The sequence below is a fragment of the Equus asinus genome, chromosome 23 (assembly GCF_041296235.1).
Source record: "Equus asinus isolate D_3611 breed Donkey chromosome 23, EquAss-T2T_v2, whole genome shotgun sequence".
NCBI classification, from domain to species: domain Eukaryota; kingdom Metazoa; phylum Chordata; class Mammalia; order Perissodactyla; family Equidae; genus Equus; species Equus asinus.
Window position 1 is genome coordinate 41,515,984 of NC_091812.1, and position 24,120 is coordinate 41,540,103.

Below are 24,120 nucleotides of genomic sequence, written 5' to 3' on the forward strand. Positions count from 1 at the left end.
ATTGAAAAAAGTCAAACATAAAGAGCTACTGGACAACGTTAACTTAACAACATGGACACTATAAAGATCCATCTGTTCCAGAATGATAATAGTTAAAAATACCAACAAGAAAAAGTAGAGCAGGGTACTGTTTGGAGTTAATGGTTTCTCACCATTGCTTTTCTTTTCATTTAGATTTTTTTTTTCTTTTAAATTGAATTACGGAAAGTAAGAAGAATAAGAATAAACATTGTTCATCATCTAGCAATAAGTTAAAATTTATTTATATTTGCTTCCAGTTTTTTTTTAGGGAAATAAAGCATAACAAATACAAATACAATTACATTCTACTTCCCTCTTCTCAGCTGCCCACCTCCCACCCAACATTGCTTTTCTCTTGCCCTTCTTTGTGGCTTCTTCTACTAAAGGCTGGGGTTTGGGGGATGGAGGGTGGGTGAGGGCTTTCTCTCGTGGGTGAATAATGAAAGACAGTCTATAAGAGTTGAGTTAGAGAAGGGATTTGTGAAAAGAAAAGCTGCAGGTGTAGAATTTGGAGGAATTGAAAGGAGAGCAAGCCTTTTTACAAATGAAACAGGTTTTCGTTTGCTTCCTTTTATGCTTTCCTATTTTTATATGTTATCATTCCCTAAGGCTCTAAGCCATGCGTATGCTGCTTTAAATAAATCTCTCAAGATAAAAGCCAAGTGCATCAAAATCACCAGGCATTGATGCCTGTCTGTAAAATATAATCACACAGTAATCATGGAGTATAGATTTGCTTTCTTCCCCAAGGCAAGATGCTCCCTGGCACCTGTGGAGGTGAGCCCCAGCTTGAATGATCTGTTTTTGACAGTCTTTCATACATGAAAGCTTGTTGACAAGTCACCTAGGCACACAATTTAACAATGCCAACTGGTGTTTGTGTTGGTTGTGAAATTGTACATCCAGAGGACCAAGAAGTGCTTCCTCTACCAAACCCTAGTTTGTTGCTGCCCTGAAAAGTCTCACTCTGCTGTCCAACACAATATCACCAGCCACATATGGGCGTTTTAATTAAAATTAATTAAAATTAAAAACCACTTCCTCAGTCCCACTAGTTACATTTCAAGTGCTCAGTAGCCATATGTGATCAGGGGCTACCATATTGGATAGCACAGATATAGAACATTTCTACCATAGCTGAAAATTCTATCGTACAGCACTGGTCCAGGATGCAGTAGCTGGTGACATTATTCTCCACCTGATTGAGGAAGAGTCCACTGCATGCATAGTTCTCCTTGGAAATGGGTGGATCAGGGTGACAACTATCCTTCTTGACTTTGAGGCCTTCTGTGGATAAGAACAAGAAAAAGACTGATTCTTTGCTGCTAAACATATCTGATACTCTTACACACAAGATAAGAAACGGAAAGGACTGGCACAATAGTTGGCACATATAGGTGCTCACCAAGGGTTGGCTCCTCTATCTACATGGCCCAGTTAGGAGACAGAATTTACACCAGTTATAGGTACATGGAGAATTTAATATAAAGAATCATTAACAAGGTATAAACTTGTTAACCAAGTAAACAAGATATCATGGAGACAGCAACTCCAGGCAGTAGTTTCCATTGCTGGGATTGAGAGAACAATGGTAGAAACTGTAATTACAAAATCTTAGAAACTTAGCAGAAGGGGAAGGGAATTTGATGGGACATAGGTGGAAAGCAGATCAGAGAGGACTGGAATGAGGAGGAGAAAAAGAGGGCAAGGACAGAAACAGAGAGGGAGGCTGAAGGCTAACTTGGCTAAAATGACTAAAAGACTTTTTAAATATGGATTTGTAATATTTAATTTTAAACATTTACAGTTATTGATGTAAAACCTCATGCCACTGGTAAGTTCACTACTAATGATGTTTAGTGGGTGGGAGCTGTTTGTTTTGGTGAAAATTAAAGAGAAGAGTCTGTTTGCATATGCGGGTCAATAACAAGGACTTTTTTGCCCGTCCATCCTTGACTTGTATTTAATTCTTGGGGAATATTCTGGTGAGAGATGAGTCATGAGGAAAGAAATATGGAAAAGACTGGTAGGGTAGTGGGAAACCCTATATGGTTTATTTATAGGACAGAACTAGGAGCCCTCTGAGAGGAAGTCAACTCAAGGATAGGAGTCAAGCTAATCCAAATAATAACCTTTTGCTGTCCACGTAGGGGGCGCGGGGACGGTGTCTGTGGGAGAGTGCCATTTTGAATAAAAATAATATATAGCTATAGTTTACCAAGTACCTAATACTGTGTTTAATCCTCACCACCACTCAAATATACATATCTATGTATAATATATAAAGCTAGATGTGTGTGTCCAAGGTTATCCTGTTAGGAAATACTTGAACCAATCCAGGTATGTGTGATTCCAAAGAGACACTTGCATTATAACACTTGCATCATGATGTCTGTCTCTTAGATTTGCACTAGCAGATGAGAGCCAGAACTAGCAAACGTTGCATTATAGATGATAACGGCCTCATTTTAGACCCCAGCTGGTGTGGCTTCTAATATTTCATTAACTTTACAAACATTTCCCCGGCCGACTGCAGAATAAGATCTTGTTTAAAAATAATGATAATAATAACAATAGCAATCACTTTGCTTAAAAATAGCAACAGTAACAAAAAATGAATAAATCAGTCTTTCCCACAGTCTACTGACTGCTGCAATAGAGGCTTGGCCCTCATCACTCCCTGCCCTAAGCACCCCAGGTCATTTTCTGTCGTGGGCTTGGAAACTCCACTTCACTATGTCCTTGGAACAGTTCTGCCCTCCTACCTGGAGGTTTTTCCTCTTCCAGCTGACCATATGGCTGCTTGGCTAGCCTGCTGCTGTCCGTCCTCTGCACATGGCCATGCTCTTGCAAAGGGATGGCGAGGAGGTCTTTTTACATTTCTCTTCCCATCTAGTAAGCATTTGGTTATATTATATACTATACTTTTATATGTGAATATATATAGTATAGTTTGGGTTGTATATACATGTTTATATACATACAGTGAGAGGATGTTGGCTCATTCCTTTAAGAGAATTTTTATAAATAAGGATTCGACTTGTACCTCAAATAAATAAACCTCCTCCTCTCCCCCATTCTGTAATTCTGCATGGGGAAAAGTAATTTTCAAATGGAGAGAGAAAAAAATGATGTATGTTTTTAAATAGGTATGGAGTTCTGAGACTCATAATAAGCATTATCATAACAATTCATGAGCTCTGTTATTCGGCAAACATTGATTAGGCAGCTGCTGTAATAATAACACATTATTTATTAAATTTCTACACTGTGACAGCACTTTGCATTTGCTACTTCTAATCCTCAAGACAATTCTGTAAAGAACATAGTATTTCTCATTTACAGATTAAGAAACTGAGGCTCAAATAATTTTCGTAATTTATTTGATATAGTACAGTTCAGAAGGAGTGGGGACCAGATTTGAACTGCTATCTTGATGACTCCAAATATGATATTCTTTCTGCTCTGCCTGGCAGCCTTTCTTTATGCCAGGCTCTATGCCAGGTGGGTCACAAAGATGAACACATCCTCAAAGTGGGCATAGCCTGGTGGGGAATGCAGAGCATTGAAACCTCCATCGTTATATTCTCTTCCTTGTTGATTTAGATTCTTTCTATATAGTACTTCAGAAGGTCAGCTGGAAAAGACACACCATGTGCCTTTGCTGCTCTTCCCTCTCAGAAGAGACAACCCGAACAAACTAGCAGAAGTGGTGCATTGGAAATACTAAATGAGATTAATTTCTTTTCCACTCTCAATCCTTAAGTTTTTGGTTTTAAATGTAATCTTGCCCCTCTGGGAATTTTCCAAATGAATCTGTAGCATAGAGGATAAGCTAAAGAGGGTCTCAGAGAATATAATACACAGACCCACTCAGGAGGGCATTTTAGAGCAAGGGCTGTTATCTTTTGGCCAGTGCTGAAGGTGAACACTGACAGAGGCAGCACGACCAGACGTAGGGCTGGAGGTAGAAAAGTAAAAGCACACTCTTCCATGTACCGAGAGTTTGATTCTAATTCATGGTCAGAAGCTTACAAGCCAGATTCCATCCTTTGGTGGATTGGAAGCAAGCACATGGATTAAAACTATGAAATACGTCCTTCACTTCACCAGACTGGTCATGAGTCATCCTTACCCTGAGGATATCACTTGAGAGGCTTTATTCTGAGTTAAGGAAAAGCTCAGGATGACTGATGCTGGCCATCTTTGCACATGGCTTCTCTTGAGGATGCTTCTGATAGTGAGTTACCAATGACCTGCTCTGGAACCCTGGATAAGTCCTTTCCTTTTTCTATACCTCTCTGTTTAACAGGAAATAATCATTCCTACTCTTTGAATATTAATATTATATGTATACATATATACGCAAATTAAAAAATAATTTAAGTTAATTTCCAAAACTAGGTAAGCCTTTACACTGTTCTGGGCACTGTGGGAGGTATATTGCTCACATAATTTCAGTGACTCCCCACAAGGTTTCTATGAGGGTTTTATTACTACTGTCTTCATTTTACAGATGAAAAAATTGAAGTTGAGTAATTAGGCAACTTTCCATAAACCACCCTGGTTGTAAGTGGTTGAGTCAGGATTACTGTATCTACATTCATAGCTCATGTTCACATTATAAATTATCAGAATTCTGTGAGTAACAATACAAGCCTTTCACCAGTTTGCAAACTATTCATCTTTGTATCTCCTGAAGCATCTTGCAGAATATTGACACCTAGTAGGAACTCAGCAAGTTTTATTTTGTAATTCATAAATATGAATGAAAGAATAGATAAGAAAGTAAGTTATTGTTACTGTTATCATTATTAATATCTGTTTATTAATAATATAATAGAAAAAGCCAGATTCTCTAGCAATGGTGGTGAATTACATAGCATGACATGTAGACTTAGACAATTAACTATGTCACATTATTTTTCCAAAAATGAGAAAAACTACAGTCAGAGTCTACATGGACAGACCATAGCAGTGTTATATTCCAAGATGATGTTATTGGATTTGCAACTGAGCAGTCCCAATATATCTTAATGTTTTAAAACTTGATCAGTCAGGATTAATTAAAACTCAGATGGCACAGATGATAATTTTTCAGTATAATATCTTACTACATTTTACACAATATGAATTAGTGATATGAGAGGCTTACATACTTGTTTTTGTGTCTGTAATTAGTTTTGAAACTTGTCCCATGACACTAAATTCTGGTAAATATTTATAAACCAAATTTCAAATGTATCTTATTTATTCTATTATTATTATTATTATCTTTGCTGAAGAAGATTCACCCTGAGCTGATGTCCATGCCAATCGTCCTCTCCTTTTTAGTATGTGGGCCACCAGTACCGCATGGCTACTAAGAGAGCGGTGTAAGTCCACACCTGGGAACTGAACCCAGGCCACTGAAGCAGATTGCACTGAACTTAACCAGCAGGCCACCGGGGCTGGCCCTCAAATATATTTTACAGAAAAGAATTACCCAATATTTACTGCAGTTAGTAGATGTACACACATACAAACACACACACAAGTTAGTAGAAGTGCACATATGTGCATGAGTCGTGTGTATACGTGTGTATGTGTGTGCATTTATATATATATGAAAGAAATAATATTGCATAAATCTGTAGCTTGGATCCAATCTATGGAGTTCAAAAAGGGAGAAGGGTAAGGAGATAGGACAGTATAACTTCCATATTTCAGGTATTAATGAAAACGTGCTTTGAATAAGCAAATAAGCCATCTGCGCACCTTAGGACTCCTGTGTCCATGTGTGCACTATATATGTATATAGCCGTCTGTTAGTTACTGCATCATGAAAAAAATGAGTAGCCAGCATTTCTCTAAATTTAGAGGTAATATTTTAGATAATAAGAGTTAAAATAAAGGCTATGTGGCATATGCAAAATTCAGTTTGGGAATTCAGAGGGGCACCTCCAAACAGGCAATCACCTTCTATATGTGGCTAAAACTGAGACGGCCCTTAAGTATTAAGACATCATGATATAAAGTCACAAGAGCAGACTTTCCAAAGGAAGCTGACTCTCACATGGGTGTCTCTGCATGGTAGATTCCAGAGCAAGCAACAGAAGAGATTTGCTTATTTAATGATAGCTTTTTTCCTCCTAAGCTTTGATTGGTAGCCCAAATAGTTTTGAATAAATTGATAGTGCTGCTTTAACAAGTTTTACTGTTTGTAAAAAAAGAAAAAAGTTAACTAAAAAAAATCTTCAATTGGTACAGTTTTGAATTTTTTTGGTTAAATCAATCCATTGTCTACTTCAGAATCATTCTGCTACTTATTTTATCTCCTGTTTTTAGTTGCAAGAATAAAACTTTTCTATACTCCTAGAAACATATTAATTTTTTTTTTAATACACCAGCACTGGTGTTAAACCCCCTCCAAATGAGCAGTTACACTTGTCATCATAACTCTGTTTCTGAGAATCAGCCAATCAGTGATGGCCCCAGCTTCTGAGAGTCAGCCAATCAGTGAAAACCCCAGCTTCTAAAAGCCAATCAGCGACAGTTCAGTCCAGTGAACAAGCTTCCAGGCTAAAGGTCAGCAAACCTCTAACCAGGCTATTCTGAAAGCCCACCAGTCCTGAATTCCACGTTTCCCATCACGCTATATTTGATCAGCGCTTTCTTCTCACAAGCCGTCTCCTACAAGCTCAGTCCTGCCTTTCCTAGCAAGCGACAAATTTACCTTCTTGTTTCAAGTACTGGTCAGAGACAGCCTCTTCCTTCATTCCTTAACAACAAGTAACTTTCCTAGTAAGGGCTTGCAGGAAAGAGAATGCAGCCCTCTCCTCTCATCCACCAAAATTTGGTCCTGGCATAAGCCTTTTCTCAGCTAATATTAGACTAACCCTAGAGCACAGTGTGTGCATCTTAATTTACTGTTTACTAGTATATATTCCTTCTCTGTGCCCAAAAGTGAGGTGCATGTACTACTTGTGGTTTGGGAGATTATTTTTCTGGTACACAGAAAAAAACTGTGTGCGTGTGTGTATAATCTTTAACGGGTGTTTGAAAAATGTAAAACTAGCATATAAAATCAGTGATTTCAGGAATATTATTTCTTAAGTCAAAGCTAGCATGAGATATAATTTTAAGCACTGAATTAGTTTAAAGAAAACTATTAAATAAACAAAATAAAGATGGTTGATATGATAAAAATAATGATGTTAGTCTATAAACATTTCCAGTTTGGGCAAGATTTCCACATATTATAAGCTCTTTGAGGAAAGAGGCTACCCACACCACTTTGTCTAACACAATGTCTAGCACACAGAAAGTGTTCAGTAAATATTTTCAACTTAATGGGTAGAATTTCAGGGAAGCCTCAGTGTAATCAAGAGCAATCATAACATGAACAACTATGACATCGGACAGTGGTGGCCACAGGAGGTAAGGATGAATATATAGCCCAGTGTTAGCTCCTTCCAGCCGTCTTTCTTGAGGGTTTACATCAAGAAATGACTTTCTCATTCAGACTTCTCTGAAAACACTTAGCATTTATCTTCATTACTTGTTTGACCTATAAGCATATTCTCTTTTGTATTAACAGAAAGAACCTACAATTGTTTGGCATTTCAGTTCACAAAACAATTTCACATACATTATTGATTAGATTGTTCTAGTAACTCAACAAGATAGGCAGAGCACGTCTTCCTATTCTATGAGAAAACTAGGCCTCATGGAGGTTAAATGACTTGCTCACCTCAAACAAATATTTATGAAGCACTTTTCCTGTGCAAGCGCAAGTGACTGGAAATTCTGCGGGAAGCTCATTGGACTTTTGGCCTTTCATTTTGCAGAGGGTGCTTAGGTGTCAGCTGTGTCTGAATCCCAGGTTTGCCTTGTGATGGGTAGGGCTATAATTATTCTTATAATATGGAAAAACTAGGATTAAATTTTTTAATTCCATAGAACTACTTCAAATTTGGGGGAAAGGATCTGTGTTCTGGGAAAACAGTTTAAATAATAAGGAACCAATATCTTAACTCTTTTTGCAGACAGTACTTTTCCTTCTATTCCTATTTTGTTTGAGCTTTATTTTAGGAATCGTTAAATTTTATCAGATACTTTTTGAGATATCATTTGTATGTTTATACTGTTTCTCTCTTCAGTTTCTTGATACAGTGAATTATACAGATAGACTTCCTGATTCGGAGCTATGGTTAAAATTCTGGAACATTTTCAGTCCGTGTATTTTTTGATACCATGTCCATTCTGTTTGATTATATGTCAGTTATAATTTTTATGTCTTGATTAGTTAGTGAGATTGGTCTGTGGCTGTGTTGTTTTGTACTATTTGTAATAGGTTTTGGTCTTAAGATTATGATGTCATAAAATGACTTGAGCAGCCTACCCTGTTTACTTTAAGAGCTGTAAAGTAGGAGGTAAGCTCTTTAAGGACAGGGACATTGTTTCATTTAATATTGCATCCTGGAGCCTAAAACAGTGACTGACTTTTGCTAAGGAGTAGAAAAATGTTTGTCTAAGGTGTGAAGGAAGGAAGGAACAAGAAACAGGAAGGAAATGCAAGGGTCTGTCTTTTAAAAGTTTGGTGAAAATCAGCTATGATGTTACCGGTTACTATTTTGATAGAAAATATTTACACACTTTTTTGGTTTGTGGGTGAGGAAGATTATCACTGAGCCAATCTTTCTCTATTTTATGTGGAATGCCACCACAGCATGACTTGATGAACGGTGCTAGGTCTGTGCCTGGGATCCGAACCCTTGGACCCTGGGCTGCCAAAGCTGAGTGTGAGAACTTAACCACTACGCCCCTGGGCCAGCCCCTATTTATACTCTCTCAATCTTTTTCATGTTACTTGGTCTACTCAAGTTATCTGACACTTTTTTCTTTAACTGAGTTATTTATATTACTCATTTTCTCTAGGTTTTTAAATTTGTTCATGGAGTTGCGTGTCATATTTTCTTATATTCTTTAAATTTATTTGTTTCTAGATGTGATTATGTCTCCTTTCTCATTCACAACCATGTAGATTTTTGCCCTTCTTCTCTCCTCCCTCCCTTCATTGGAATATAAGATGTTTATCCCTTTTGAGCTTGTCAAAGAACTAGCTTTTGTATTTATCTTTTCTACTATTTTTGTTTTGTCTTGTTTTCTAGTCCTTTACTTTCAGATTGCATTAAATTAATTCTGTTTTCCGCCTCTGTTTTGGTAGGTTTTGTTGTTGCACGTTTTTCAAGATGAATGTTAATGTCCCTTAATTTCATTCTTTCTTTTTTAATATAAAAGGTATTTAAGGTTTTAGCTTTTGCCATAAATATTACTCTTTCTGTTTCCCATAAGTTTTAGTATAAAGTGTTTTGCAATTTCATTCTTTCCAGATAAAAAGCCAAAGGATACATAGGAAAGTGATTCATTATTTCAAAGAGGATAAGATTTTACCATTAAACATTTTTTCTTATTTTGTTGGATTATTTTCAGTGTGGCCTTTATGATCAAAAATTTTTATTGAAGCCGTATGGGTATCTAAATGGTTTTTTATAACTTTCTATTGAATGTAGCAAAAATATTTTCTATTCCCCAAATAAAAGATTCACCATGCCTATTAAAGTTGATTGAATATATTATTAAATTTCTGTATGTCCTTGTCAATATTTTGTCTACTGGATCTGCCTGGTTCTGAAAAGTATAAATTGAAATATGTCACCATCATTTATTTTTTACTTAGTTCTCCTTAAATCACTAGTAGTTTTACTTTATTTCTTTAACTTTTGTGTTTTTTGGTAACTACAGGGTTGTGATTATTTTTCCTGCTTCATAAATTAGATATTTTAATATTATGTACTATCTCTTTTTTTTCTGTCTAGGGACTTTAATTTTAAAGCTAGTCTTATTCTATTTCCCCTCCTGCTTTGTTCTGATTTATATTTGCCTACTCTTTGTCTATCCCTTCATTTTCAAACTTGATCACTGCATTTTTAGCTGTGTTTCTGGTAAAACAGTAGAACAGTATTTCTGGTAAATAGTAGATAGCCCGGATTTGAATTTTACCCCAGAATAATATTCTCTAGTCTCTATTGGGAGAATCCAGTCTTTTACATTTTGCATCATGTTATGCTTGATTTTATTCCATACTTCATACTTTATTATTTATTTTTATTTTATTTATTTATTATTTATTTTAATTTGTTTTATTTTCCCTTGTGTTTGTATGATTAAGTTGTGATTAACTTTATTAGTTGCTTCTTTCCCCTTATTACCTAAGGGGTTCTACTATAATTTTATCTTTCATTAATGGTTACCTTCTTTTCCTCATGCTCATAATTATATGCATATGTATTTAATATTATATGAAAATAAGATAATAATTCTTCCCTATTAAAGTTCTTTGTTCCTCTACTTAGCGACAATAAGTCCTTCCTCCATCCAATAAGGAAAGACCTTTAGAATATTTTCACGTGCTCGCTAACTTCTCCCTAACCTCATCTGCACACCATATGAAACTTCTGGAATGCTTTTATTTTATTCTTCTTTCAACCATTCAAACTCCTTCTCACATAATTTAATACTTTTAGTTTCATGTAGTTATTAGAATTTTCCTCACAGTAATGCCTTTTTTATTTTAAGACTTCTTGTTTATCCCTTAATGTATAAATTCCCAGTCTATCATTATTCAATTATATTTAATTATAAATCTATTACCAAATTATTTGTTCATAAGCTTAACCTCTTCTTTCCTTCCAACTATCATGAGGTTCAGATTTATTATTCTCCGGTTTGAGTCCTTTCGTAAGTGTTTCCTCAGATGGGGTCTGTGGGTGAAATAATCTGTGCCAATAACATTCTTATAGGCTGTTGGGGAGTAATATCTTTGCACATATCCAGTCCTTTATGCTAAAGCATCTGTAGATGTTATTCTGCCATCTCATCACTTGTAGAATTGCCCAAACTCATTACCAGTCTAATTCTTTTTCCTTTGTAAATTGCTTGTTTCTATCTGGACGCTTTAAATATTTATTTGTCTTTATCGTTGGAGTAGAGTAAGTGATAAGGACATGGCTAGGTGTAAGTACTCTCAGCTGTCTGATCTGGAACTTGATGAGCTGTTTAATATGCTGAGCCAGGTCTTCTCTGGCTCAGGGAAATTTTCTTCAATCATTTATTTAATTATTATCTCCTCCATTGGTATCTTTGTCTCATTCTGGGACTTTTATTTTTCTCACAAATCTATGTTCCAAAATGTGCATATTTTCCCTCCTATTTCTACATAGGCTTTCTTTTTTTCCCTCTGTGATTCAACATATTCCTCTGCCTGATCTTCCAAGGCACCAACCTGGGTATCTATAGCACTAACTCTCTCGTTTATTTCATCGATTCATTTTTTTAAGTTAAAAAAGTCACGTGGTTTTAGTGCCAGGAATGGTGCTGAATGTTATATTTGCATCTTTCACATGTTCCTCTACTTCTTTTAAATCTAGTTTTGAAAGAAGCAGCTCTATTTCTTTAGTAGTCTACTCTGATTTTTCTGTTTATTCTACTCTCTGACTTTATCCCCTTTTAACAGGATGTCATTTTCTATGACTGCTCATTCAGACACCTTACATGAGAGTGCTCCTGAAGGTGTTGGAAGGTGCAGCCATCTCTGCCCCATGGCTCCTTATAGCAGACTGTCTACCCCTCCTCTCTCAGTGCTCAAAGGTAGAACACCTTTGCTCTGTGATCATTTTGTGTTCTCTGAGTCTCAGAGGTAGAGAGGAGTAAACCCAACTGTTCATCTCCTCCTCAGATCCTTAGGGCCAGAGAGACCCTGAAGTTCAGACAGCTGAGTGACTTTCTCCTCAGGAAGGGCTGTTTTCAGACTCTTGCTCAAGGCTTTTGTACTGAGCCCTAGAGTACTGAAGCAAAGGGAAGAAAGTAAGGTCACAGGTCTCAGCTCACTCTCTGCCTATTGGCCCCCAAGAAATGACTGAGTTGGAGTCAGAGCCCTGAATGGAAGAACATGGGATGCCTCAAGCTACCATCCTCCCAGAGTTTTCTCTAATTTTCTCTTTTTAGGGCAGGATTTCTGAAAGCTCATCAATATAAATGTATTACTGGTCTTACCTTGGCCACTAATTAATAGTGCAAGTTTGAACCTATTTCTTTGGGTTTCTGAATCCCCATCACTGGAATAGCTAGGCTTCCTTCCTGAGTGTAAGATGCCTTTTCTCTTCCAGCATGCTAGGTTGGCTCAGTTGTGTAACTGCCATATATTCAAAACAGAATTGCCATTCCCTGTATCAACTCTGAGTAAGAAAATTATTTTGGAGTAAAACTTGGCAAAACAAGCTCTTGAGCTGCCAACAAATTATTCTGCAAGATTTCAAAACATTAAGTTTTTGCATTCACTCTCAAAGTCAAGCCAATTTTGCTTAAAGGAACACTATTGTTTGAGTTGAAAAAAATCAAACCTAAATTGTGGTTATGCATCTGGCATTTCTAATATAAGTATGAAAGCAATGGATTTGCCTGTTTTTTACTAAATCACACAGGCTGCAAAAAGTGTATACACATATGGAATTTCTTTTCACATTCAAAAAGTTAAACTCAGATTGTAACTGTGAAGACTTGTTCCTTAAAAGTATGAGGGAAAGATGCCTAAGAATTTTTACAGTGCATTATTCTCTTTTAGAGATAGCTTTTCCCTTTGTTTTTCATTGCTCCTTTTAGGTTATATTTATTTAACCACAGAAAGTTATTGAAGAAGCCACAAACCTAAGTACCAGGTGCACCCTCATAATGCCTCATATGGAGCGTTTTAGCAATCTCTTTGACTCTGGTAGGCTGTCTCTAACTGAAGTGTCCTTCCTGTCTCCTTCCTGTTCCTATAATTCCAAGGTGTGATGGCCTTTGAATTTCTAGCATTGAGTCTTTTGATTCCAGCAGCCCTGGATGTGGAGTTAAGGGTTTGGAAAATTTAAACTTAGAGCTTACGGTCTCAAATACAGAATTATAGATGAGTCAGCGAATTCTAGAAGCCACTTTAGATCCCCTTGTATTTATTATAGTCATTTGTGTAAACTTTTACTCTCCTCCCATAGAGTATAAGCAGCTTGAGGGTGAGATCTGAGTCTGTCATCTTTGACCTCCTAAAGGAATAGGACCAGTCCCTCATACAATAGATGCTCATTAGTTTGCATCAAAATTATTTGAGTTACTAAATATTTTTTCTACTTACCCACTCATCCTTAATTATATATTTGAGCACACGTGAACTAAAATTAAATTCCCCAAACCCATTAAAGTTAATTAGACTAAGCCCCATTTCCATAATGCCCAATCAGAAGAATTAATGATAGAATCCAAAGATTGTAGTAGGTAGCAGCTACTCTTCCGCAAATGCAGTTTAAAAATGCTTACCATCACCTCCACTATTCCTTCATTACGGAGTGTTCACAAACAGACGTTAACCTTTCTCTACTGAAGAGTAGGAAACTATACTAAAAGTCAAAGAATCAAGCCACCTTGTATGATGATATTTTTTTTGACCTGGAATGGACAAAGCATTTCTTGATTCTAAAGTTTTGGGGGGTTTTTTGACCTCCTGATGTCCTAGACTGTGATTTAAGTGATGGATAGATTGGAATCAATTGCATGTACTCTAACTATCTCTGCTATTGCTTCTGTGCAATTGTGCTGGAGCAGCAAATGAAGGATTAGAGGGTAGCTCTCTGGGGGCAAGGAAAATACACATCAATCTGTTGCTGCTGCAGCGTAATGTGGATGATGTAAAGCCTGGTAGCCAAAGATCACCGCACATTGTTCTTCTGAAGGCAAGGGGCAGCTGGAGGAAAAAAACAATAACAACAACTATTTTGTTCTTATCTGTGGCTGTCCAACAGTCTCTCACTCCTTCTCCCACTGCACACACATACACAAACATAGAGCAAAATATGGGATCTTCAGAATTATAATCAGCTGTTGATTATCAGATTGCTATAAAATGGCAACATATGCCATTTCATGATGACCAGCATGGAACAGGTTTGGCAAGAAAGACTCTTGTTTTTAATTCTAGGGAGTGGACATTTTGTAAAATCCTTTCCCTCTTTCACTTCTGCTGTTTGCTGTTGCAGAAGAGAGGTGAAGATTTCCCACCAGTCTTTTCCCTGTGCAACTCACAGCCATTCTGGAGGATTCATTGGGTCTGTTACTGGCAGGAATGTTAGCCAAATCAGTGAGTGAGAACTCTGGAAAAGGAACTTCCTGGGGATTTTCAGACGCGGTAGTTGGATTTGTTTGTTTTGTTTTTATTGTTGTTTCTCTTGAGGAAAGAAAGAAAACAGCAGGCCCTGGAAAAGATTGGGAGGCGGAGGCCTCCCTCTCTTCTCTCCTTCTCTCTGCATGACAGTTTGGCATCTCTCTCTCCTAACTTTCACAGGAGTTGATCCCTAATAAACACCTCACACACTATGCTCCATCTCAGTATCTACTTCCAGAGATCCCAGTCTGCAACCAGACATGGTCATCATAATTTCTCACTGGAACATTTGTTTGCATTTTCTTTTTTCCAGACTCTAAGGAGCCCCAAGGACTCTAAGGTACATAGCTTGAAACCACTGCACTAAGATCAGAAGTAGAGATAGTAGGAATTCCCCAACCATTTCACTGGCATTTGCTGTTAAGTTAGTGAGAGAAGTGAGAGTCCATACAGGATTCAGTGAGGGCTGGGCAATTTATTTATCAACATACTGAGGACTTTCCTGGGTATATGGAATGGAAAAAAGAGTATCGGATTGGGGGAAATAGAGTAGACAAAATAAAGACAGGAGGACATAGTGGAGAATAGATGAGGAGAAAGAGGAATTAACCTCAGCTTAGCATCCAATGATATCAGATAACGTATCAGAGGAGAAATTTTTCTCTTTACCCAATCTTTATGTTAGTGTTTTGAGGCTAGGTTATATTTCTAAGAAAAGTCATTAAAAATTGCATATAAAATGGGTAAAATAGGGGAAAAATTAGGAAAAATAAGGATTCTTCAGTCTCCTCAAAGAGTTTATGGGTGACTTTCTACCTAATTCAGAACAGCATCATTTTCTTGTGCCTTCTCAATCACTGCTTCTTTTTTTAGGCTCCCTTCATTTTTTTAACCTTACTCAGCATGGATTCCATGCTTCTACCCAAACGCATCAGCGTTCCTTCTGTTCCGGAGAGCCAGCCGCTTGCATTTCATCTCTTTGGTCCAGGCAGATGGGAGCAGTGCATCCAAACCAGTACAGTCAGAGACTTGGATGAAATCTCATTGACTGCTGGAGTCCTTGTATTATATTGAAATGAATGCTGGCCAATGTCACCTAAGAATATACACAAATTAACTGCAGACAGAAGGACATACTAGAGGGAGAGAATCAGCACTAAGTACCAAGGAATGTTTATGTAAGTGAATTGATTACAAAGAAATGAATTTAAAAATAAATCAGTTTTGAAGGAAAATAGCTTAAGTGGTTAATATAGGGAAAGGAGATAGAGGAGACTAGGAAAGATTAAGAAGTTAGACAACAGAATAAACAGACACGGGAAAAATCTTAGGAATTATTAAAGAATAAAAAGCTAGGAAAAATAAGACAGGATAATAGAAAGCCCTTTTATTGCTAAAGACTTTAATTTTTAGTGCACTTCAACCTACTGCTTCACTTTTTCTCACAACATCCTATGAAAACTATAGGAGAGATCATCTTTGTCTTTATTTTTAAATAAGGATAATGAGGTTTGGAGAGGATAAAAAGCCCATTTTTATAAATTGCACCACTCATTAGTGAAAAGGCTGAGATCCACGTCCCATTCTCCTGAGTCTGAGCCCAAGATCTCTTCTCATTAGACCTTGATGAATGTCTTCTAGGACTGAGGAGGGCGAATCCTGAGCTGCCAGGACCCCTATTCTTTTTACAACCCAAAGAAAACTTGAAAGAAAATGAAGAACTTTGTCCTTAGAAACAAGCCATCTGTTACAGAGCGGAGCAAACCAGCCAGGCCTCTGTGAGCCTCACATCACGTCTGCCAGGCGCTGGCTGGGCAGCCTCTGTTGCAAGCTGTCTAGTCTCTAATTCCTGTAACTCAGAAACAATATCAACTGGTTGATGAAATGTCTGGAAGAGTCCAGGGCAAAGTAAATGCAACAACAAACTCCAACTTAGCTCTGGCCAGGAGCGGCTCTGCAAATTCTTTCTCTTTCTGGGGCAGGTAAGATCCTCCCAGTTTACCATTAGCCGGATGCCTGTACTACCAAGAGGAGTATTCATGCCATTTACATTTTTCTTTTTTAATTAACAAGGATGATCATTCTCATCGCAGAAGAAACATATATTAAAATTGGAGCTTGTTCTTTTTTTTGTTTGCCTAAAATTTTATCAGTCCCTCATAACACATCCTCAGCAATGTCGAGGAATAATAATAATCCTTCTTTTTCATTTCTTACTCTCTCTTTTTAACTCTTCTTAGTCTCATCCATCTCTTTCTTTTCTTTTTTAATTGTGGATGGGAAAGTTATGAAAATATTGCTTTGAAATTATTGTAAGGAAGACACAATAGATCATTTCGAAAGCTTTGTATTTTGCCAAAATAATAACAGAACTCAAAGATGGCATTTTGTGATAAATAGACACGATCTATTCTGATAAAGTAGCATGTAAAATTGCACCTTGGATGCCAGGCATGGTCCTGCCACAGGGACTTTGCAATTGCTGTTCTCTCTGCGAGAACACCTTTACCACAGATACTTAACTCTCTCGCTCCCTCACGTCGTTCAAGTTTTTACTCAAACGACACATCTTAGTTACATTTTCCCTAACTACCCTAAGATTCTAATCTCTCCTAACATACTCTACTCCCTTTTTTGTACTTTATTTTCCCATAGAAATCATTACATTCTAACATCGTCAATAATTTACTTACAAGCTAGTGGCGGTCGACCAGAGCGAGTGAGAGCATGGATGGACTCTGGAGCTCATCTGCCCGGGTTCAAATTCTGGCTCTGTCTCTTACTAGCTCTGAAATCTTGGGCAAAATACCAAACATTGTCTATAAATTGGGCATGGTAATAAAAGCAACTATCTCATCAGGCTACTGTGGGGATTAGGTCAATGCCTAGCAAGTAAGAAGCACCATGTAAATGTTAGCAATGAAACATTTACTTTCTGTCATTAGAATGTACAATCCATGAAGGTGGCCGGTTTTGCCTCTTTTGTTCACTAATGTATTCTCAGCGACTAGATTAGTTTTTGGCCCATCGTGAGTGCTCAATAAATATTTATTGAACAGTGAAGGAAGGAGGGAAAAACGCATGGAAATGGAATCAGTCCTTTTTGTGTGTAGGGATGAGAGTCTATAATTAAACCATATTTGGCCACACACAAAGGCATTAAGCTTGACTACTTTTAATTTCTCACCTATCCTCAAATTTTTACTTTAAAAGTCCCTCCATGTGTTTAAGGTAGAGAATTGACATATTAAACTTTTCCCTCTTCATTCAGATGTTCTGGTATCCACGTTAATGAGACAAAAAAAAACGAAAAGAAAGGAAAAATTATACTGGGTGAAAGTTTCAGCATCTGTAATTCCCATAATTTCTTCAAGGGCAGAAACTCCTGTTTCATGTCTGTGTATCTGGGAAAATTACTCTGCAGGGGGAGCACAGCTCCATTGGGGTGGACGTTAAACAAGGGGAAAAAAGACAGGCACCCAGTGGATAGAGCTGGAGTCACAAGGTAATGTTTTGATATATGAACCAAAGTGTTTCTCCTTCCCAGGGCACTTGCTCTGAGATCTTACAAAAGAAAATGCCAAAAGAAAAAAAGAGTCAAAGCTCAGCTTTTGAGTGTCAAATTAAACTTTTAAATATTGTGGCAGAAAGCGGTGTGAGAGAAAAAGGGGTATGAGTTTCAAAAGCTTTGGTTTTGTTTTTCAAAATCCACAGCCCCGAGGGACATAGGGCATAAAGTTTATGCACTAAGCAATAGATGGAAAAGAACACAAAGTTGGCAAGAGCTAGTTTTTCCCATCCTATCTCGCCCCCACCTCTCACCAAGGTTAAATTTCTCCAGGCTGGAGGAGAGAGTTAAACCAGAGGAAAGCAAGATTTTAGACACGTGTGAAAGGGTCCTCAGTCCCTGCTCCTCTCTCAGGCTGAGACTTTAGAATCCCAGGTAAGTCTGGAAGGTCTGATGGTAGGGTCAATCTGTATCTTGCTTCCTAACAGGACTTTTTGAAGACGCAGCCCACCTTGGCTGTCTCCTCTGTGCCACACAAAGGAGCTGAGATGACTAGAAAGACTCTCGTTGCGTGCAAAGTAAACTGATGAAGTTCCTGTGTCCCCTGTGTGGTGTGAAGGTCCTCCGAACTTTCACTATGTGCCTGAGAGCAGTGTAAATTTAGCCCACACCGCAGTGGTCTCTAAGGCCTTGGTGTCTGAAGAGGGCAGTATGTTAACCATGGCTTTTATTTCTGTCTTCTGATGCTTTGACATCAGGCGTCTTGCTGACCCTGGAGGGACTGCCTCTCCCAGGGTTAGCAAATTCCTAGAGATAGTAAACAACTCACCAATCCTGCTAGACAGGTTTTCAAATGCAAACCAACCATTCCAGAATCCACACCCTCAACCACCTCTTTTATTGGGCTCTCACACTTCCAGCCACTATCCCCGTGGCTTAACCATCCCAGGGCCAGGTGCCAGGCAACCAGGGAGAGTTCCTATGTCCCAGAGCCCACTGAAATTATTCAAACTAGCCAATTCTAAGCCTGCTTAACCAGCCTCACTTATTTCTTCCTGCAGAAACCACAATGAAGTCTCTTGCCCGTGGTTTCCCCACCCTCCCTCTGCGTCCTAGCAACCCTGATGCTTCCTCATGTGGCCCTCTGATGGCAGGTGGTGTGTCTCATCCTCTTGGGATCTGTGGATATAACTATTTTTAAAATGGCAGTTATCTCCTGATCCATTGTCCTGACCATACCTAAATAATGATATAACGTGTATTAAAACAGGGAGCACCTTGCAGATCAACAAGTGGAAACCAAAAGCAAGGCTGAAGCCAGTGGAAAGATGAAGGCAGGGACTGGTTATTCCCTCTCCTGACACATGGCCTGAAGGAGGCTTCCAAAATACAGACACAACCTGGGAAAGGCAGAAAACATCCTGCGTTGATGGAGAAATCCCTAAAATCAATGAGATAATCCTGAACTGATCACGAATAAACTGACATGAATGTAAATTGGCTGAGATTGAGTTTTTACCACCCACTAGAATGCAGGCCTGAAACAGAAACTAGTAAAAGTAAAGAACAATTATATTTCCTGTACCTGTGAACTTGTAGACTGCAATATGGATACATGGATGGATAGAAGAAAGATTTGGTGTAGAAATAAAGAAAGAACGCAGTTCATTGAATTAGAGCAGACGTTGGCAAAACTATGGCCCATGGGCTAAGTCCAGCCTGTCTTTGTAAATAAAGCTTTGTTGGAACAGATCTACGTCTATGCATATATGTATTATCTGTGGTTCATTTCCAGCTACAAATGCAGAGTTGAGTATTTGTGAAAGAGACTACATGTCCCACAAACCCTCAAATATTTACTACTCGACACTTTACAAAAGAAGCTTGCCTTGAGCTAGAGAACCACTTCAGCAAAAGCTAAATTAATTTCACAAATGCACTCTCCTGACACATGGTTGTTCAAATTTCTCCTACTGGGAATAAGCCTGGCCTCAAAATCTGGGGTAGGTGGCCTGGTTGCAGGGGTTATGAGAAACAAGAACATGAAAGAGGTGGCACATCTATTGCAGTTGCCTTCAGAGCTCCTCATATACTCCTTTTCATGTGTTGGGTGTCTGTTTATACTTGATGATTTGATTTTATATCTGGAAAGTATATGTTTTGAGTAATCCCTGGGCAATCCTACCTGTGAGTGAAAGTGGTGTGGTAATTGGGTAATCTTATTCCCTGAGTTCCAGTTTTCCAAAGATGAGAGCACAGAACACAGAATCAGGGAGTGTAGATCTTAGTTTTGATTTTGTCACACTTTCTGAGTGACTTTGTTCAAGTCATCTAAACCGGCGGTCCTCGATGGAGGTGAGGTGATAATTTGTCCCTCTATCTCAGGGGACGTTTGGCTACATTTTTGGCTTTCACAACTGGGCATGGGCTGGTGCTATAAGTAGAGTATAGGCAGGTGGTACTATGGTGGATAGGGCATGGGATAGCTGCACCCAATGAAGTCTTATCCTAAATCAGGATCTCAAAGTGATCTTAGCACTCCCATGTTCATTAAAGCACTATTCTCAATAGCCAAGATATGAAAACAACTTAAATGTCTATTGATGGATAGATGGATTAAAAAAAGGGTATACACATACAATAGACTATTATGCAACCTTTAAAAAGAAAGAAATTCTTCAATATGCAACAACATGGATGAACCGTGAGTACATTATGCTAAGTGAAATAAACCAGGCACAGAAGGGCAAATACTGTGTGAGTCCGCTTATATGAGGTATCTAAAATAGTCAAACTTGCAGAAGGAAAAAATAGAATAATGGCTGCCAGGTTCTGGGTGGAAGGGAAATGGGGAGTTTCTAATCAACATGTATAAGATTTCAGTTATGCAAGATGAATTAAGTTCTAGAGAGATGCTGTACAATATGGTGTCTCTAGATAGCAATACTGTGTTGTACATTAAAAATCTTTTAGGGGGTAGATCTCCTGTTAAGTGTTCTAACCACAATAAAGTTTAAAAAAAAAAGATCTAGCCTAAAACGTCAACAGTGCTGAGGTTGAGAAAACCTAATTTAGAATTTTTGGAGTTCAATTTCCCACATCTACATATATATCCCAACTCACACCAGTTTTTCTAAGAGAAAAGGAGATAAAGATGTAAAGGGTCCCATACAATAAATGTTATTCTCATTATTCATTATAAATAGTAATTTACTATAGTAATATTCATTATAAAACTCTAAATATTCCTGTCATCTTATTCAATAGGTCACAACTTGCTCTTTTACTAGATTATTCCATTTCACTGAATATAGTCCTGATAGACCATACCAAAATGAATCACATCCCAACTTGTGTTCTTCCAGCTCTGGGAATGTTACTCTATTTTAGCATTTAAATTATATTAGTTATGCATTTCCTTATGCATTCTATTTTTCTCCTGGAGAATCTGCATTGTACCTCACTTTCTAAGATGCCAACCCAAAATTGACACTCAGTAAATGGTAGGAGTAAGTTATTTGAAATGTCCAGTTATGAATGGTTGTGGATTGTTGAAATCATCATATACTTAGGAAGGCTTTCAGCTGCAACTTACCACAAACTTGACTTACATTGGACTCAAAGAAAGGGACGGTTAATTTTACTCTATAGCAAGAAGTCTGAGTTAGGATGCAGGTGTCAAAGACCCAAACTTGAGGTGTCAGCACTAACATCTCTCAGTTCTTTGGTTTTCCCTGAAGGCTGGCCTTTTCACTTTAGCTCTAGGTATCTTTGACCGTGCTCAAGGTAGAAAGTAGAAGGAAGTGAGGAACATTATTTAGGCTGCATCTATACTTTAATTTCAGTAAACAATAACTTTTCCAGAAGCTTCCTTGATTGAATTCTGCATATATATCATGATCTGGAAGTAGGTTACATTCAAACTCCTCTCTGCAAAAAAAAAAAAAAAAAAAAAGACCTAGGAAAGTGAGTATGTGTATTTCTAGTCTTTGTGTTGCAATGCGCAAGGGAGAAGGGGGCTGACAATGGCTTTGGGGGCACCATCCGCACTAGATGTCTTCCTTATCGCAGTCCATTTTGAAATAAACTTGCTATTCATGGAACTTGTAATTAAAAAAGGAAGTTAGATATTTCAAGTACTTACAGATCTGAGAGAGAATAGTAGTCAAAGATGAAAGCTCCCTCTAATTTTATCTTCCCATTAAATAGAAAATGAGTCCCAAAAGGTTTACAAAAAGCATAACAAATACCAAGAACACAGAAACGTTCAATTTTATGTTTTTAAAAATTATCAATATGTTTATAATCTGTTACTTTAAATAAAAGCAATAATAAAGAGGTAATAGTAAACCTTTGTCATTTAGGGGGACTCCAGGATATAATATCATTTCCCGTTTGGGAGATAATGCCCCGCTGATACAGTATTGAAGGGGATGGTGTCTTCCCTTCCATCATAGAATCTAAATGGGGAAGATTGCTCTTCTCCCCATGGCTTCCGGCAGGGCACAAGCAGCAGCAAGACCTGCCCTCCGCCAGCTGGACTTTCCTCCCTGGGACTTTGAGTTTCTTATGAAAGGAGGGGCAGGATTTATTCGCTGTGAGAGTGACCAACAGCAGCGGGTCTCTGCAGCAGTGCAGGGCTGGCCTTGCCAGACAGGTCCTGTTAAAATATCCTTGATGCATTTGTTGTGCTCTTTCTGCAAAAACTTCCTTTTCTTTGTTTAAAATATCCAAAATCAGCTGTAGGTTTGCAAACAAGAGCCCTGGCTGGTAGTGTAACAATTGGTAGGTATGCATATTTCTGCTTACAAAGTTAAGGTAAAATAGAATTTTTGACTTTATATGACAAACATAGATTTGCACCATATATTTTTTTTCTACTTGCAAACTAAAGGTACAATCATTAGCAGCAAGTGGACAAAAGGCCCCAGAAAGAAGAATGGAAAGACAAGCAATCTCCACTTTGGCATTTTGGATTTTGAGGCTGGTACAGGATGAACAACACTCCTGCTGCTTCTACAAATTTTCTGTACATTTCCCCTTTTAATTCCTTATCAAGCGATGAGTTTGTCTATGAACCAAGACCATACACAAAATGTATTTCCTTGCTTCCTTTTATTAAAATTTTCCATTGTCGTTTCCATTGTAGTTGAGAAGTTAACAAGAACAGAATCTCCTGCCAACCATAGCAAATACGCAAACCCAAAGAGAGCAGCTTTTACAAAGCTCGTATAGATGAACCTAGGACCTCATGAATCAGAGCTAACACACGCACTGATAATGGAAACATCTTATCCACATCTGATTTGCTCTCACGTAGTTATTTAGATAACAAATAATGCATTCCTGGATAAGGAGCCTCCGACTTGATTTCAATCACATAGTCCAAGAAAATATGTAATGACTGCCAACCCAGCAGACATAAATCTCTGCTATCTCATTTTCATCACAGTCTCTGCATTGGAAAAATGTGAGTGAAAAGGCATTTTCTCCCACCTTGTTTAATACACAATTACACAGTTTAGAGAAGATAAGAATTCCAAATTATTAGAATGACAACATTACTTACACAATTCCCTGAGAACCCAAAGTATTCCCCCTCCCCTAAAGGTAGGAGCAGCAAAACAGAACCACTAAGAATGAAAAATGTTAATTGTTTCATCTTCTTTAATTTGGGGCTGAATAACACAGGCTGTGTGTCGCTGAGTAAAATATTCATTTGAAAGAAAAGACTGTTGCGTGACATATTCCCGACTAAGGACAATTTAAACTAATTCTAAGGAAACTCTTACATACTGCACATGCCGTAAAATAAGCAATCCACTTAGAAGCCAAATAAACATGTATGAGCAATGTGGGTGAGTTATGATTGCCCTGGGAGTCTTGGTTTTACTTTTCCTGGACCTTGTGGGTTTAAATGATGCTGTAGCGTAGATATTGACAAATGGATATAGTTGTACGGTTAGGCCTCTTGGGTTCAAAGAAATGCTGTTGCTGTGGAAATACTCAGCCATCTGAGTAACAGGAAGTGTTCATGGGTGCATTTGCTAACTTGTTCATCCCCTCACAGTGCTGATCTCTGCTATCCCATCTGCCTTGCACTAGCACCTGTGTGTGTCCTTGGCCCCAAGCAGGCAAGCCCTACCATTTAGCCATTTGCTCCATGCCGATTTTCAGCCACCTCAGAGTCTCTTCTCCCTTCTCTGCTGTAATCTCATCTGTTTCTTAAATCTTCCCAGAACTAGTCCAATCCATTCACATCTTTCCCTTAGGAATATCTTTGCTTATGGCAGTGGTGGGTGGAAGAAAGCTCCTGTTGCTATTTTATGAATGAGTCTTGATCCTGCCTTTTCCAATC